The 19,509-nt window shown below is 37.4% G+C and overlaps 1 protein-coding gene across 2 annotated transcripts in view; it reads left to right on the top strand.

Moving 5' to 3' along the window:
* Positions 1 to 19,509, top strand: part of ANGPT1 (angiopoietin 1) — a 250,086-nt gene that overhangs the window by 55,469 nt on the left and 175,108 nt on the right. The gene's annotated exons all lie outside the window — the stretch shown is intronic.

Raw genomic sequence — 19,509 nt, 5'->3', positions numbered from 1 at the left:
GAATTAAAGAACAAACAAACAGAGATGAACAATACAATAACTAAAATGAAAAATACACTAGAAGGAATCAATAGCAGAATAACTGAGGCAGAAGAACAGATAAGTGACCTGGAAGACAGAATGGTGGAATTCACTGCTGCAGGACAGAATAAAGAAAAAAGAATGAAATGAAGACAGCCTAACAGACCTCTGTGACAACATTAAATGCAACAACGTTTGCATTATAGGGGTCCCAGAAGGAGAAGAGAGAGAGAAAGGACCCGAGAAAATATTTGAAGAGATTATTGTCGAAAATTCCCTAACATGGGAAAGGAAATAGCCACCCAAGTCCAGGAAGCACAGTGAGTCCCATACAGGATAAACCCAAGGAGAAGCACGCCAAGACACATAATAATCAAATTGGCAAAAATTAAAGACAAAGAAAAATTATTGAAAGCAGCAAGGGAAAAATTACAAATAACATACAAGGGAACTCCCATAAGGTTAACAGCTGATTTCTCAGCAAAAACTCTACAAGCTAGAAGGGAGTGGCATGATATACTTAAAGTGATGAAAGGCAAGAGCCTACAACCAAGATTACTCAAGCCAGCCAGGATCTCATTCAGATTCGATGGAGAAATCAAAAGCTTTACAGACAAGCAAAAGCTAAGAGAATTCAGCACCACCAAACCAGCTCTACAACAAATGCTAAAGGAACTTCTCTAAGTGGGAAACACAAGCGAAGAAAAGGATCTACAAAAACAAACCCAAAACAATTAAGAAAATGGTAATAGGAACATACATATCAATCATACATTTAATCAATGGATTAAATGCTCCAACCAAAAGACACAGGCTTGCTGAATGGATACAAAAACAACACCCATATATATGTTGTCTACAAGAGACCCACTTCAGACCTAGGGACACATACAGACTGAAAGTGAGGGGATGGAAAAAGATATTCCATGAAAATGGAAATCAAAAGAAAGCTTGAGTAGCAATACTCATGTCAGATAAAATAGCCTTTAAAATAAAGAATGATACAAGAGACAAGGAAGGACACTACATAATGATCAAGGGATCAATCCAAGAAGTAGATATAACAATTATAAATATATATGCACCCAACATAGGAGCACCTCAATACATAAGGCAACTGCTGACAGCTATGAAAGAGGAAATCGACAGTAACACAATAATAGTGGGGGACTTTAACACCTCACTTACACCAATGGACAGATCATCCAAAATGAAAATAAATAAGGAAACAGAAGCTTTAAATGACAAAATAGACCAGATATATTTAATTGATATTTATAGGACATTCCATCCCAAAACAGCAGGTTACACTTTCTTCTCAAGTGCGCACAGAACATTCTCCAGGATAGATCACATCTTGGGTCACAAATCAAGCCTCAGTAAATTTAAGAAAATTGAAATCATATCCAGCATCTTTTCTGACCACAACGCTATGAGATTAGAAATGAATTACAGGGTAAAAAACACAAACACATGGAGGCTAAACAATAAGTTACTAAATAACCAAGAGATCACTGAAGAAATTCAAGAGGAAATCAAATAAGACCTACAGACAAATGACAATGAAAACACAATGATCCAAAACCTATGGGATGCAGCAAAAGCAGTTCTAAGAGGGAAGTTTATAGCTATACAAGCCTACCTCAAGAAACAAGAAAAATCTCAAATAAACGATCTAACCTTGAACCTAAAGGAACTAGAGAATGAAGAACAAACAAAACCCAAAGTTAGCAGAAGGAAAGAAATCATAAAGATCAGAGCAGAAATAAATGAAATAGAAACAAAGAAAACAATAGCAAAGATCAATAAAACTAAAAGCTGGTTCTTTGAGAAGATAAACAAAATTGATAAACCATTAGCCATAGTCATCACGAAGAAGAGGGAGAGGACTCAAATCAATAAAATTAGAAATGAAAAGAAGTTATAACAGACACCGCAGAAATACAAAGCATCCTAAGAGACTACTACAAGCAACTGTATGCCAATAAAATGGGCAACCTGGAAGAAATGGACAAATTCTTAGAAAGGTATAACCTTCCAAGACTGAGCCAGGAAGAAATAGAAAATATGAACAGACCAATCACAGGTAATAAAATTGAAACTGTGATTAAAAATCTTCCAACAAACAAAAGTCCAGGACCAGATGGCTTCACAGGTGAATTCTATCAAACATTTAGAGAAGAGCTAACACCCATCCTTTTCAAACTCTTCCAAAAAATTGCAGTGGAAGGAACACTCCCAAACTCATTCTCTGAGGCCACCATCACCCTGATACCAAAACCAGACAAAGATACTACAAATAAAGAAAATTACAGACCAATATCACTCATGAGTATAGATGCAAAAATCCTCAACAAAATACTAGCAATCAGAATCCAACAACACATTAAAAGGATCATACACCATGATCAAGTGGGATTTATGGCAGGGATGAAAGTATTCTTCAGTATACGCAAATCGATCAATGTGATACACCATCTTAACAAACTGAAGAAGAAAAACCATATGATCATCTCAATAAATGCAGAAAAAGCTTTTGACAAAATTCAACACCCATTGATGATAAAAAGTCTCCAGAAAGTGGGCATAGAGGGAACCTACCTCAACATAATAAAGGCCATATACGACAAACCCACAGCAAACATCATTCTCAATGGTGAAATACTGAAAGCATTTCCTCTACGATCAGGAACAAGACAAGGATGTCCACTCTCACCACTATTATTCAACATAGTTTTGGAAGTCCTAGCCCCAGCAGTCAGAGAAGAAAAAGAAAAGGAATACAAATTGCAAAAGAAGAAATAAAACTGTCACTGTTTAAAGATGACATGATACTATATAGACAGAATCCTAAAGATGCCACCAGAAAGCTAGTAGCGCTAATCAATGAATTTGGTAAAGTTGCAGGATATAAAATTAATGCACAGAAATCTCTTGCATTCCTATACACTAATGATGTAAAATCTGAAAGAGAAATTAAGGGAACACTCCCATTTACCATTGCAACAAAAAAATAAAATACCTAGGAATAAACCTACCTAGGGAGACAAAAGACCTTTATGTAGAAAACTGTAAGACGCTGATGAAAGAAATTAAAGATGATACCAAGAGATGGAGAGATATACCATGTTCTTGGATTGGTAGAATCAATATTGTGAAAATGACTATACTACCCAAAGCAATCTACAGATTCAATGCAATCCCTATCAAATTACCAGGGGCATTTTTTACAGAACTAGAAGAAAAAATCTTAAAATTTGTATGGAGACACAAAAGACCCTGAATAGCCAAAGCAGTCTTGAGGGAAAAAAACGGAGCTGGGGAAATCAGACTCCCTGACTTCAGACAATACTACAAAGCTACAGTAATCAAGACAATATGGTACTGGCACAAAAACAGAAACATAGATCAATGGAACAAGATAGAAGGCCCAGAGATAAACCCATGCCCCTATTGTCAACTAATCTATGACTAAGGAGGCAACGATATACAATGGAGAAAAGACAGTCTCTTCAATAAGTGGTGCTGGGAAAACTGGACCGCTACATGTAAAAGAATGAAATTAGAACACTCCGTAACACCATACCCCAAAATTAACTCAAAATGGATCAGAGACCTAAATGTAAGACCGGACACTATAAAACTCTTAGAGGAAAACATAGGAAGAACACTCTTTGACATAAATCACAGCAAGATCTTTTTTGATACACCTCCTAGAGAAATGGAAATAAAAACAAAAATAAGCAAATGGGACCTAATGAAACTTAAAAGCTTTCGCAAAGCAAAGGAAACTACAAACAAAATGAAAAGACAACCCTCAGAATGGGAGAAAATATTTGCAAACGAATCAACGGACATAGGATTAATCTCCAAAATATATAAACAGCTCACGCAATTCAATTTTAAAAAAATAAACAACCCAATCCAAAAATGGGCAGAAGACCTAAATAGACATTTCTCCAAAGAAGACATACAGATGGCCAAGAAGCACATGAGAAGATGCTCAACACCACTAATTATTACAGAAATGGAAATCAAAACTACAATGAGGTATCACCTGACACCAGTTAGAATGGGCATCATCAGAAAATCTACAAACAACAAATACTGGAGAGGGTGTGGAGAAAAGGGAACCCTCTTGCACTGTTGGTGGGAATGTAAATTGATACAGCCACTATGGAGAACAGTATGGAGTTTCCGTAAAAATCTAAAAATAGAACTACCATACGACCCAGCAATCCCACTACTGGGCATATACCCAGAGAAAACCATAATTCAAATAGACACATGCACCCCAATGTTCATTGCAGCACTATTTACAATAGCCAGGTTATGGCAGCAATCTAAATGCCCATCGACAGACGAATGGATAAAGAAGATGTGGTACATATATATGATGGAATATTTCTCAGCCATAAAAAGGAACGAAATTGGGTCATTTGTTGAGACGTGGATGGATCTAGAGACTGTCAATACAGAGTGAAGGCAGTCAGAAAGAGAAAAACAATATCGTATATTAACGCATATATGTGGAACCTAGAAAAATGGTACAGATGAACCGGTTTGCAGGACAGAAATTGAGACACAGATGTAGAGAACAAGTGTATGGACAGCAAGCGGGGAAAGCTGGAGGGGGTGGGGGTGGTGGCGTGATGAATTGGGCAATTGGAATTGACATGTATATACTGATGTGTATAAAATTGATGACTAATAAGTATCTGCTGTATGAAAAATAAATACAATAAAATTTAAATATTATAAATAAATAAGTAAATAATTACAGTATAAGATAAAAATTCTTCAGTTTCCTTTTTTAGAGTAAAAACACTGCCTCTCTACTGTGACCATATTTTGTGAGAACATAACATTTTAAAATTTTACATAGAAATTATAAAATTATTTTCAATAAGTATTTTAAATGTACATGGCTGAACAATCTTTATCAGGAAATACCACTGGAAATATTTAAAATGAAATTAAGACAACCATCCCACCAAAGATGAATTAATATAGAGACAATAAAGTAGATGCAGATGATGACAAAGAAGAAAATGAAGAAGGAGGGTGGAGGAAAAGGAGAAGGAGGGGAAAGGAAAAGAATAATAAAGGTAAAATATGGGTTTCCACATAAGTCGTTATTGACAGAGGTTTCTGTGATTCCTTGGCCCTGCCTTGTGAAACACCTGCATTTCCTTCTCTCCTAGGCTTAGATAGGAAACCATTAGACAAATAGGAATTAGATAGGAAACTTAGACAAAACCATTATGGATGGTTAACGTTTTATATACCTATCAAGCTCATAGAGTAACTGAGTTAGGTATGGTTTAAAGGCTAAATTCCATACAATAGTTACCAGCACAGCATTTTTCTGACACCAGAGAGGACTAATCATCTACTTGGAGCAGGTCAGAGCATGCTGCAGAGGAATGCCCTCCAGCAGCTCCCTACATAGTCTCATGTCTGCTAAATAGACTTCAGTCTCCAGTAATATCAGTCATTTGCTTTTCAGAAACACTTAATTCAACTGAAATTTTTTTAGTCCATGATAAAAGGATACCTGCCTGTCCTCTTTGTGTCTGCTCTAGCCCATCTGCCATCATCTACTATGCTTGATGATTTATCTCTTCCATAGCTTGTCAATTAAAAGTTCTTACAAAGACAAAATCTGCGATAATGTTTTTAGCATGTTTAATAGAGTTCAGTTAAGTAAACATCCTCAACCAAAGCAGTAGAAGAGATCTTAAAATAAACAGAGCTACTGTGCCAAGTCCATAATTACTTACATATTTAGCACTCTGCCCATCTTCTAAGCACGGTCATTAAAACCAGATTTGTGTACTTAATATAATTGTCTTGAAACTGTAGCTGTTTAAATACTATAGGCCATCTACATACTTGAATCTTTTTTATTCTTGTATATTTCTTTTTATTGGAGTATAATTACTTTACAATGTTGTGTTAGTTTCTTCTGTACAATGAAGTGAATCAGCTATATGTATACCTATATCCCCTCCCTCTTGGACCTCCCTCTCCCCCCAACGCCCCATCCCACCCATCTAGGTCATCAGAGAGCACCGAGCTGAGCTTCCTGTGCTTTATAGCATGTTCCCGCTAGCTATCTATTTTACACATGGTAGTGTGTATATGTCAATCCTGATCTCCGAATTCAATCCACCCTCCCCTGCCCTCCCTGTGTCCACATGTCCATTCTATGTGTCTATGTCTTCTTATTCCTGCCCTACAAATATGTTCATCTGTACCATTTTTCTAGATTCCACATATATGTGTTAATATATGATATTTGTTTTTTTCTTTCTGGCTTACTTCACTCTGTATGACAGACTCCTTGTAGAGTCTGTGTGGTCCATCCACATCTCTACAAATGACCCAATTTTGTTCCTTTTTATGGCTGAGTAATATTCCATTGTATATATGTACCACAACTTCTTTATCCATTCATCTGTTGTTGGACATTTAGGTTGTTTCCATGTCCTGGCTATTGTAAATAGTGCTGCATTGAATATTGGGGTCCATGTGTCCTTTTGACTTATGGTTTTCTCAGGGTATATGCCCAGTAGTGGGATTGCTGGGTCATATGGTAGTTCCACTTTTAGTTTTTTAAGGAACCTCCAAACCATTCTCCACAGTGGCTGTATCAATTTACATTCCCACCAGCAGTGCAGGAGGGCTCCCTTTTATCCACACCCTCTCCAGCATTTATTGTTTGTAGATTTTTTGATGATGGCCATTCTGACTGATGTGAGGTGATACCTCATTGTAGTTTTGATTTGCATTTCTCTAATAGTGATGTTGAGCATCTTTTCATGTGCCTCTTGGCCATCTGTATGTCTTCTTTGGAGAAAAAAATTTTTTTAACATCTTTATTGGAGTATAATTGCTTTACAATGGTGTGTTAGTTTCTGCTTTATAACAAAGTGAATCAGCTATACATATACATATATCCCCGTATCCTCTCCGTCTTGCATCTCCCACCCACCCTCCCTATCCCACCCCTCTAGGGGGACACAAAGCACTAAGCTGATCTCCCTGTGCTATGCGGCTGCTTCCCACTAGCTATCTGTTTTACATTTGGTAGTGTATATATGTCCATGCCACTCTCTCACTTCGTCCCAGCTTACCCTTCCCCCTCCCTGTGTCCTCAAGTCCATCCTCTACTTCTGTGTCTTTATTCCTGTCCCGCCCCTAGGTTCTTCAGACCACTGATAGTTCTTAAACACATTAAATTCGAGAAGCACTGGTCTAGAACATACCTGTCTGTAGTAATTTCTCTATAAAGTGTTATTGGATAAATGACTGCAAGTTACATATTACATTTAGCAGATTCAGCAGATATAAAATCTGCTTTCAGCAGATTTAAAATCCTTAATACATGCACATCATAATGTTCTTTATAGTTTTAATGAAGTATAATTTGCATACCATAAAATTCACCCATTTTAAGTGTAAATCCAATGACTTTTATTAAATTTACAGAGTGGTACAACCAGTACTACAATCTAATTTCAGAAATTTCCATGATTGCCAAAAGGTCCCTTGTGCCTATCTGCAGTCATTCTCCATTTCCAGCTCCAATCCCAAACCCAACCACAATAATAAGGTTATTTTAATATCCACCCACCATTCCCTGTTTTAGATAGAGAATAACTAAAGGGAAAACAAATATATCTCTTCCATTCACACTTCAGTAAATAAAAGTGATTCTTGAATGAGTTTTACTGTGGTTTAACTTGGCATTCACCACATCTGAATGGGATTGATAAACAGCTAGGAATTCAAATACGGTTCAAAATGGATGTTTACCACTTTCAGGGAACAAAATATTTTCAAATAGAACTTATTGAGCACACATTTATAAGCAAACGTTATTAGTGTAACAAAAACAGAAGCTATAAGAGTTTAGTCTTTTTCTTTAATACGCTAGTTACAAATCATTGCCATCTAATCAGGGTGTCCTAGGCCAGTTTACAATCTTTAACTTAGGTTGCTATTTGATGTTTTGTATTTCTTTAGAAATTTGTGTTAGCTGAGACTGACCACCTTCGGAAAAGTCTCTTTACTCATTCATGTCTTCTACTGAATTCAGGTCCTTAAGCTCTTTCCCCTGGACTTTCTGAGTAGGCCGGTAAATGATCTCATTGGACCCAAACACTCTGGACTTATCCCCTGTATTCTGTTTTCCCAACTCCAAGAGGAGGTATTTCAAAACCTCTGCTTACAAACCTACCATGATTTCAAACTGCCCACAAAATGAAGTCCAAACTCCCTGTCACACATTAGTCCAGCCTATTTTTCCTGTCTCATTGCTTGCCAGTGTTACATTCCCACAGGCCTAGTAGGCATGCTGCACTTCTCACTATCTTCAAAACTTGCCAAGCACATCACACATCCTCTGTATCTTTGCTAAGGCTGTTCGCTCCCTGTTGAATGTTATCCCTTTTTCTCCATTCTTCAGCATTGAAATCATATTATTTAGACAACAGCAAATAGTTCTGTGACCCAGTTTTTAATATTCACCCCTTTCCTCAATCAGAATTGACTCTTTCCACTTGTACTCACTTAACATTATATTTTAACTCAAATTTATTATATAGAAAGATGAAGACTATGCCATAGTTAATTATGTTTTCCTTCCACCTTTCACAATATCTAGAATATAATAGGAGCTTAATAAAGAATATATAAATTTATGAATGGCTGAGGGAATCTTTGAAATCTTGCCTTTGAAGATTATTGGACCTGAACTAGTCCTGACATCTGGATGAAACATACACTTACAACTCTCCAGCTGAGAGTACTTTGTGCTTTTTTGTGTATGTCCTAAAACTTCCTGTTTGAGATAAGGGAAAGCATTAACAAGATGGGATTTTTGTAGAATTGGTCCTAGAAGCCTGGTTTATGATGGAAGTTAATATCCTGTTTCATCCATTTAAAATCACAGACTCTAAAGGAATTGAAAGCTCATTTTTTTCAACCCATTAACTTTCCAGATAAGGACAGTATTGCTCAGTGTCTTTATTTGTACAATTTTCTTTTTCACCTTGCATGGTTGAGGTTTGGATTATGTTTTCAATCCTTCATTCAATATCTCTTTACTAATAACCTAATTAAATGCTGTGCCTGGAAATGTCCTTTCTTTGCACAGGATTTTGAAAGCCACAAAACTATTTCATTAGTCAGATCTGGTTTTCTGGGGAAGAACTCACCATTCCAATCCACTTGCAATAGAATGTTCCTTCCTGAACATTTATTTGCCACTTGTTAGCCATTAGGCTCTGTGTATAATGAAAAAGAATTAGGGGGCTCCAAATGAAAGGTCTGAAATTTACTTCTGTCTGTTTTTTCCCTCTGTGCAACAACTTTGTATTTTGGGAATCATAAAAAAGAACACCTCAATTTCACCTACACTTCCACCAATTGGGCAGTAATCTCAGCCACTATTTAAGAAAGTTCAATGCTTAAAAAGTATTTTGAGGAAAAAAACTATTTTACATGAATGTGAAATATGAATGTTTATTAAATTGAGGGTTTTTTGAACAAATAAAGTCATTATTATTTTTATAAAACCTTTGTAAGGCAAGAAGTATAAGTTGCAAATTGGAAGGAATGCATATAGAAATAAATGCCTAAGTAAAAAAGTACAGTTAAAGCTGGAGATTCTATGAAGAACATAGACAGTGAGACACAGCAGTTCTCATGTTGTCATGATTACGTATTATTTGTTCAAATAAGCCAAGGTATAAACTATATATATCTCCTTTGAAATAAACATCATTAACAGCATTATGAGATATCTAATATGTATTAAACACTTTATTTAAAATCTGGCAGGTGAGTTAAACACTCCTGCAGACTTCCCTTGCTTTCCTTAGAAAACTATATTTCAGAAAATTTAGCAGGAAAGTAAATCTTATCTCACCTGACTTCCATTATAGCATCATTTTAGAATGGGCATACTCTTAACATAATTTGTTTAAAATAAGGTTTATTTATATCTTTCGACAATGTCCCTGTGGGAAAGTGAAATTGATTTCTATTTTTAAAGGATTTTATAGTTCAGTTATTGTTTTAATTGTGTAACCTTGTTGTAAATATTTTTTTAAAATAAAACCCTTCAGCATCATTACCATTATCACACAGTGGTAAAGTTTTCAATTTTAGGATGTTGCTGTAATTCATTGTGTTGTTTGAGAGGTATCAAGGACTTTTCTCATGCCAACACTGATTTGCCAACATGCTCAATTGATTCGTCAGTTTGCTTACATATGTACCAATACAATTACTTTTCTAGATTAAATTAAGATTAAAATATTGGGTGCAAGGAAGCTTATTTTAAGATGTAAATTTATTATAATTGTGGAGGGGTATATATGTTTAAAGTAACTTCAATCACTGTATCATCCTCAAAGACTGATTTATCAGATGATCTACTCTTTGATTTTTGTAAGTTGTTCCTCAGTGCCTAGCATGATACTCTGAGATAAAAAAGACACAACGATTACCCTAAAGAACTGGTAGGGAGGTAGATGCAAACTTTAAGGGGATTCTTACGAAAGTATATTAGGAGAATTGAAGAGTTAGTAACTGGGAGCTTGAAGAGGGCAGGGAAGACTTCATAGAGATTGCAGATTCTTGCTAAGGGAGAAAGGGGTTGGTAGTTGGGAGAAGGAGGAGGACATTCATGGCAGAGGGCACGTGGCATGTGCAAGGCTCGGAGGCTTGGGAGAACATGCTGTGAGAGGAAAGCTACAGGTACTCGAACACAACCAGAATAAAGCTGGATTCGTCTTGGCCTAATTCCTGGTGTTTCCTCAATCTGTCCTCAGTTACCAAATCTCTTAGAAAATTGAATACCTGGAAAATTCCTTCTCATGTATGCTTTGTGACAGTCTGAGTGTGAGACATATGTAAATGGACAAAGCAACAAGTGAGCTAACACACACACACACACACACACACACACACACACACACACACACACACACACACACACACACACACACACACACACACACACACTCTTTACCTTATTTCTCAGAGGAAAAGAAAGCCTGTGATGTAAGAACTATTACTATATCCATTTTACCAACATGGAAACGGAGGTTTTGAGAAGTTAAACAACACCGAGGTCAGCTATTTAGTACGGAGCTGAGATTTGAACCTAGGAAATTTGACTTAAAAGCCCAAGTTTTCATCTTTCACATACTGCCTCTTCTAAGAACCCATGACACCATGAGGTTTATCAGAGGGAAACACAAGAAGAATAAATGATCTTAGTACACCATATAGTAACAGACTGTATCAGTTTCATGTTGCTGCTTTAGCAAATTACATCAAACATAGGATTTTGGCAGTCTGCTTCCTTTCTGGAGGCCCTGAGGGGAGAATCCATTTTCTTGCCTTTTTCAGCTTCTAGAGGCCACCTGCAATCCTTGGCTTGCTGATCACTTCTTTCATCACGCCAGCCTCTTGCTTTCATGGTCACATCTTTTCCTACTGATGTAGAACCTCCTGTCTCCTTCTTCTAAGTCTCCTTTGATTACATTGGAGCAATCCTGATAATCCAGGATAATGACTCTATCCCAAGATCCTTAATTTAATCACATTTGCAAAGTACATTTTACCATGTAAGTTAACATATTCATAGGTCCTGAGGTTTAGAATGTGGGCATATTTGGGGAGGCCATATCACAAAGAGTGATGCAATCTAGGAAAAATTACTTGTTTAAGTTCTAGGTAAGGAAAAGTGGATAGGCATGAACTCTGACCTCAAGGAGCTCAAAGTCTAGTAGGGACTCAGACATGTTAACCAAAAATGAATAAAATGGGGCAAAGTACTACTACAGGGTGCAGAGTGAGTACTTAGCAGTTAGCCTGATGATGGTACAGAGAAAGCAACATAGCATTCTCCTGTATTTGGAATATTATCAGGACTCCATAAGACCACTGTCTCAAATTAAATTTCCATTGAGAAAATAATAAACTTAAGTTTAACTTATTATTATATTTATGACTTTTGTGAAATTCCCAAAACATTAAGTATTATCTTAGAAGTTAAAGTTGCTCTCAAGGATATTTTTTAATATATCCTGAAGTTAAAAATTTTAATTCTAAAAAAAAAGAAAACAGAAATCCTTTCAGCACATTCTAGAAACATTCCAGAAGATTCTAACCAAGAAGTTGATTCATATGTATGTGTCTAGCTAGCCTATTACTTTAAATGAAAAATAACCCACATGACAAATGGATTTTTCTTCCTCAGAAATGTTTCCCAGTTATTGACCCAGGTATGTTTTTTTAAAGTTATCGCTTTATTGCTTTTACTTTTATGTGAATCATATCAAACCACCGTAATGTCAGAGTGCCCCAAAACATAAGATTTGTGAAGGCCTGCATTTCAAAAATAATATTAGTCTATAGAAAACTTCTTTACACCATGAAACAAGGACTACCCTTTGACCAAGCTCTAGGAATTTCTCCCTCACCAAGACGAAAGCAATCCAAAAACCGACCAGCAGAGTTGATTCTTTTTGCCCTCCTGGAATTCAGCAATAGGCTTTCACACTTTCTTGAAGCTCCCATTGGCTTTGAGGAGAAAAGACAATTAACCCTGACTTAAGAAGCATTTCACTGTAGACTCTTCCTGCTGGGTTAACAAACATGACTAAGAAAGAGAGCTTCTTGGGAGTGCCTCACTCAGTGTCATTATTGATTAGTGATACCCATTCTCTTAGCAAAGCTTTTAGGAACTTAAGATTCAAGGGAGTTTGATAATTAGAAATTAAGTTTTCAATTGCTTTTTTGTACAAATTTGTTAACTGAACTGTTAAGTGATGAGATGCTGAATAGAGAGCCTTCCTGGGACGTCCTGGATTCACTCACCACGGTAACCAGTCACGCCTTATGTGTGGCTCACTGTGCTCCTTTTTGATTTAAATGATTCTTCCCCTACTTCTCTCATGGTCCTGCAAGAGGTGCCATATCATCTCGTAGAAGTTGTAACATACAAGCATCTATTAATTAGAGGGCTGTGTAGCCAGTTGTACTTGACTAACCTGCTTATCCATTCTCTTAAACAGCTCTAATACTACCTCTGGTTTTTTGACTTTGTTTGCTTGGGTTTTTTAATAACTTCAGACTATGTAACAAGACATGCTCCTTATGATTTAAAATGACAAATTCTGTTGTATCAGAATTTTTTCCTAGCATATTTGGAAACTAATTCAAATTTTCAAAGTGCATGAAAGGCAGTTATTGAATGAAGAGCTTTTCCTTTACCTGAGGGTTTAGAGGAAGACACTTAATAATATGAGGAGTGCTTTTTAAAATATCTTTCTCTAGGCTGGGAATTTTACCAACTTGATTAGAGAATGAGCTAAGAGGTCAAAATAACAGGTGTGATTCTTATAAAGTTTAGTTACTACTGGTCCCATGGCTATCACCAGTCACTGTCAAAATGTGTGCCCTTGCTTAAAAAAACACCTGGCAGGTGTCTATGATTGTTCTTGTTTAATCTCAGCACAAGGAAAGCAAAACGAACTACTGCCAACATCACCACAACAAAAAGACCACAAGAGATCTGAACTAGAAACTAGGACATTAAAAAAAGAGTATATGAGGTGACCAAAAAAGAGGGGGTAAAGATGGAACCTTGGGAAAATATGCATTTTCTCTGACACACATGATAATAAGATTGTTTGTTTTCCTTTTGGTTGGTCTTTTAATATAGTGTATTACACTTTGCATAGATCGTAGCACATTAAAAAGCCTCATGGGATTTAATCCTGTTTCTCACGTGGCAGACCGTGGACCTCCTATATCCTTTATAATCTCTCAAAGTGCCCTAGCATGGGCTAGACACACACTAATTGAATTTATGTTTACTGAGATACAGTTAATAGATGGCCACATAAAAGATGATGATCGGGCTTCCCTGGTGGCACAGTGGTTAAGAATCTGCCTGCCAATGCAGGGGACACGGGTTCAAGCCCTGGTCTGGGAAGATCACACATGCTGCGGAGCAACTAAGCCCGTGTGCCACAACTACTGAGCCTGTGCTGTAGAGCCCGCGAGCCACAACTACTGAAGCCCACACGCCTAGAGCCCGTGCTCTAGGGAAGAGCCACCGCAAGAGAAGCCACCGCAATGAGAAGCCTGCGCACCACAACGAAGAGTAACCCCCGCTCGTCGCGACAAGAGAAAGCCCGCATGCAGCAACGAAGACCCAATGCAGCCAAAACAAACAAACAAATAAATAAAAGATGATGGCCATCTGGGAAGGAAACCTATATACCATATTTCATTATTTGTAGCTTGTAAGAAAACATTCCTACTCCCTAAACAGCAATTTTAGGTGCTTCATTGTTGGTAGTAAGTGGAGAAAAACCTCATGAAGGGGCAAATGCAAAGTATAGTCCTGCCTGGCCCCTGAAAATTCACCTACTAAACAAGTTGGCTTTCAAAATATGGGTTCTTCAATCTGCAGTTTGGATCCCTTTTCTTTGATCTGTTTGCTGGATATACCCCTTCAAGGAGCCTAGCCTTCTCCAAGTTACGTTATGCCTTGCTTTGTCTCTGTTTTCCCAATTCCAGTATCCTATCTTAGGAGCTGCATTGTCCACATAAATGACTTTGTGGATAATAACTCATTTCCTCTTCCCTTCCTGTTGGGAGAATATGCTGACACTTACCCACAGGAGTTTGCCCTTGCCATAGACCACACCTGGATGCCATACTGAAAGTCTAGAACAAGTAAACATTCATATAGTTTCAAACATACAGTAGTAGAGAGGTCTTCTCTTAGTGATTACAGTTGTTTTAGAGACTCTTACCTGAGCAAAGGAAGAATCAAAGAGTGCAACTTTATGGACCAGGGGATCAGGAAAGATACAGAACACAGGACATTGACTTGGAGGACAGGTCCGGTGTGACCACGTGTCCCGCATAGACAGGAGCATCTTCAGGATGATGTCTACAAGTGAAGGGAGGAAGTGGTGCCTCAACAGATAGCCAGTACAGGATGAAACAGATGAGCAGGTGCTGCAGACATTGGGATCTGCTTCACAAATGGCTCACAGCTGGCTCTCTGATGCCTGAGTTTGGATTACAGTCTGACTGGGCAGGATGTCTGGTAGGGTACTTACAGCCTAACAATGGGATGGTACAGGAATCTTTTCAGGATCATACATTCTCCTGATATAGAAATTTCAAAACAAAGTTCACCCCTTGACCTTAAACAAACTGCTTCTCAAATCCCCATTCCTCCGTAACATACACAAAAGTGCCCTTCACAGTTCTAGAGAGCAGAGACCAATCTTTTCTCTTTAGTTTTAACTGTATTATTGACTAAAGCAGGCTGGTCCTGACTAAGTTAACAGAACTCACCAAGCTCACCATGTTCAGGGTTTTATCTAGATCAGGAAAAGGGTATGTATGGGTAGTAAAGTTTAGACCCACTTTCCTTTTCCATGTTGGAATTCTTATGTGAGTTCTGTGAGAAGTTGAGCTTACTTGTTTTTAATTTTTTTAATTTTCTTAAATATGGGGTGTCATTTTTCTCTACTTAAGAAACTTCCTCTGGATTTCTACCCCACTCCATCCAGCACCACCTTGGTGAACTTTTGGTGACATAGTTCCTATATGGAAAAGGGTAGTGTTTGTTACTCTTGTTAAGCTTTGATGTCTTAAGAGTCTTGGTATAAAAGAGAAAAACCTTGTCATTTGTTATTTTCTACTCCTTATTCCCTCTCCTTTTTGAGTGCTGTGTTTATTTTAAGGACAAGGACAAAAATCCTGAAAATGGAAAGCATATGCATAGAAGCAGGGCTTTGAAGTGTCCTTCCTCCTAGAAGCTCAAAATCCAAGAAATTGAAAAGAAGGAGGAATAGCACAGAAGGGAAGGAAAACCACATACTTAGCAGGCATGTTCTAGGATTATATGGAGAGAGATTCTCTAACCTGCTACCCCAAGTCACCTTTTCTTCACATTTAAGTAAGGTCAGCTTTCTGTGACATGCAGCTATTTCTTGGGACCATAACACAGTGCAAAGAACTCACACAGTCTTGGGCCCCACATATTTCCTTTTCTTAAGAACACTGATTAATCATCTAGAGAGGGCTCACCCCTCTGAAAAGCTTTTCCAGTACCCAGGGTTGCCCTTTCTCTCTCTTTTGTCCCACTGCCCACTGTACTTTGGACCTATGTGTCGATGGAGGCAGATTTACCTTGAAGCTAGTGAAGCCTGAGCTTCAGGGCCTCTCATTTGCACATGCCTTTCGGTGTCCTAGGAGTTGCTGATTTTTGTAGAGAGTTCTGTGTGGGAAAGGAGGCTAGTTGCAATTAGGAAGCAACCCTATGTAAGCAAAGTGTGGTAAATTACCAAGGACATAACCCTGCAAGGGTCTAGTAACTTGTAATTTTCTCTTTTGTTCAAAATAATCACATTTGTACCTGGTTGTGCATTTTTAGTTTTTTATTCTTTTTCTGAGAGGACTCCCAAATAATATAGTCTTCAGGCCCCACAAAACCTGGAGCCACTCTTGATACCTGCATAGTGAGGACGTTCTGTTAAGAACTGGAGAAACTTGACTGGAGAAACTTGAAGCTTGTTCTAAAGGGATACCCAGATTGCTTCCAGGATCAGCAATAGAAACCACCTCTTGGTGCCTCATGGATGAGAGCTTGGGACCCATTTCTTCTCCGTTTGCCTTGGCTTTATTATTCATATAATGGTAAAATAACTGCCTGCAGGCTCCCATTCACATACTTCCAGATCCAAAAGGCAGGAAACCTTGGTTGGGACAATCCCAGGATAGGCCTCTGATAGACTCGGCTTGAGACTGATGCATCCAGGGATTTAGTTTCTGTTTCAGGTAGCCCCCAACAGCCAGATGGAAAGGATAATGGAGATAAAGGATGTAGAGGGGCAGTGTGATGTCATCTATGAAAGCAAGTAAAACATGCTGGGAAGATATCTGCTAAATTATCTCTACTTTAATTGAGTTTCTTTACATATGTGTCTTGTCCATAAAAATATGGGTTCTGTAAAAGGGATAACCTTTTTCATTTCTTTCATTATTCTCAATATCTTCTATAATGTTTTGTCCAAAGTGGTCTGGCTAAACTAATAAATCAGGAAATGAAGAGAAAAAACTCAAGGTAGCATCCTCCTGTAATAGAATTTAGCCATTACATTGTTAACAGAGCCTGAATTCCATACTAGACATCAGATACCAAACAATATTCATATTCCCTTAATGTGATTTCCCAATACATGGAAAATTTTAAAAATGGCCTTTCTAATGTGTCAGAGATACTTTATTTCAATATATGACCAATATGTGAATTGTTTTAGTTTTGTTAAGTTTCTCACAGGGTCCTAAGAAACATTATGTTCCAAATAAAATACTTAATCCCTAGTAGTCATCATTATAGTAATGCATAACCAAGAATGTACACAGAATATTATTTTACTGGATGGTTGTGATGGCTGCCCAATGTTTTCCAGCTGTGCTTTGCATTGAATCCTCCCTAGGCATGCATTATGCTCAGGTCCTGTGCAGCCTCTGGAGGGGAATAATGTGGCCATTACATTCAATTAAAAAATTATTTATTTATTTATTTATTTATATTTTTTTTTTGCAATTGACCAAAGATGGTTTTTAATCAGCTAATCAGATTACTGAGGAAACAGCCTCTTAATTATCCTTCCTGGAACTGTGTTGTTATCAAATGTTCATTAATATTATAACTAAAGACTCCTGAGTGCAGCGCCTTAGAAATTACACACGCGTAAGGTTCAGTAATCAAAATTTGACAAACTCTTAAAATTATGTTATTACTTTAGTCAAATTTTACCATTGTCTCCTGACTCTAAAAGGGATTTTTACCATGTAAAATCCCCAAGATATCCATTCAATTTACAGTTGTTCTCTTGGCCCAAATATATACTTTATTCACTTCTAGCATTTTGAAGGGTTAACCATGGTTACAGACAACCATTATTTTGTTGTTTTTCTTTCCGTAGCAGAATCTTATTTTTTTTTTAACTTGAGAAGAGGAAAAGGTACTTAAAACCATTTTTTCTCTATTTCTAACAATTAGATTAGGAACTAAGTAACATACAGTGAAAGAATGATTACAAATATATTATTAACAACTAACGTTTATTAAGCATTTACTATGTGCCAGGTAATGTTCCATGTATGCCTTAGGTTAATCTCCCTGGGAAACAGATTTCTGTGTAGTTTTTTGGTGGGGCTGGGTGCTCTCAGGAGCAACACCTGTAAAGGAGAGACAAGCTGGACTGAGCAAAGGGAGAAGTTAAACTGTGATACAGTTGAAACAGAGACTTTAGCTGATCCCACAAGAAGCTCTGGAGCTGGAATGGCTTTTTTGGGGACCCAGGTCATCATGTATCAACCAGGCTGTCCAAAGAGGGAGGGGCATAATCTTGGGCAGGACAACTCCCTTCAGCTAAGGACAATTCACAGAAGGGTACAGCTGAGAGGTGCAACACTCCCTGCACCTGGAGGAATGAAGGCACACTTCTTATCCACTATAATGTATTATCTTACTTCAGCAGTGTTAGGGTGATAACTGTTTACCAGTTGGCTCAGAATAGGGGGCAGGCAGAGGCAGCCTTGATTTGTAGTCTGTCACTTTCCATGGTGTAAATACTCCCACCATGGCCAATTTCAAGTTAACAACTTGATAGGGAAGAGAGTTGAGAAGTGGGCACAGTCAGCTCACAGAAGTAGGAGCAGGCTCCAGAACATCCGCTTAATCATCAAGCCTTTGATTAAAATAATATTAATTCCATTTGTGAAATGGGAGAGCATATAAGAAACACATTGCTCAATTCTTCTATGTATACAGCTTGCAGACATCCCTGCAAAAGTATTAACTATAGAATTTTCCACAGTAGCATTTAGACCTGCCTACACATATTCAGTTTCTTAAGTATATGTATTTGAGTAAAACCATGCTTCTAAGATTTTCCAAGTAACATCTAAATACTGATTTGGTGAGTTACTATAGTTATTTCTTTAGGTTAAGTAAAAAGTTTAAATTAGACTGAGTGCTAAGGAAACTCTAGATGTAAAATTTATGTCAGGAAGTCCAGGCCTTTTTGCATTCCAAGTGTGGTATTTAGAGGTTTCTGAATGTTTGAGACTAAAAGCAAATTAACAGATGCAGGTGATCACATTAAAAACTTTTATAAGAAGCTACTGAAGATGATCTGGATCGGTGAATCAAGATTTCCAGGACCTGACTGAGAACACAAGATCAGTATCAGCTGTGTTCTGATTTTAGCCATAATAGGTTTAATGGGTCCTAGAAATATGTTTATTCTTTTGTACAGGTTATTTTTAAGAAGCTAAAATGAGTTTTTAGGGCAATGAAAATGCTCTTATGATAGTATAATGGTAGATACGTGTCATTATACATGTGTCCAAGTTCACAAAATG

Source organism: Lagenorhynchus albirostris, chromosome 17, assembly GCF_949774975.1.
Source record: "Lagenorhynchus albirostris chromosome 17, mLagAlb1.1, whole genome shotgun sequence".
Lineage (NCBI taxonomy): Eukaryota > Metazoa > Chordata > Mammalia > Artiodactyla > Delphinidae > Lagenorhynchus > Lagenorhynchus albirostris.
Note: the sequence above shows the minus strand (reverse complement) of the source record. Positions and strands in the feature narration are given on the sequence as shown.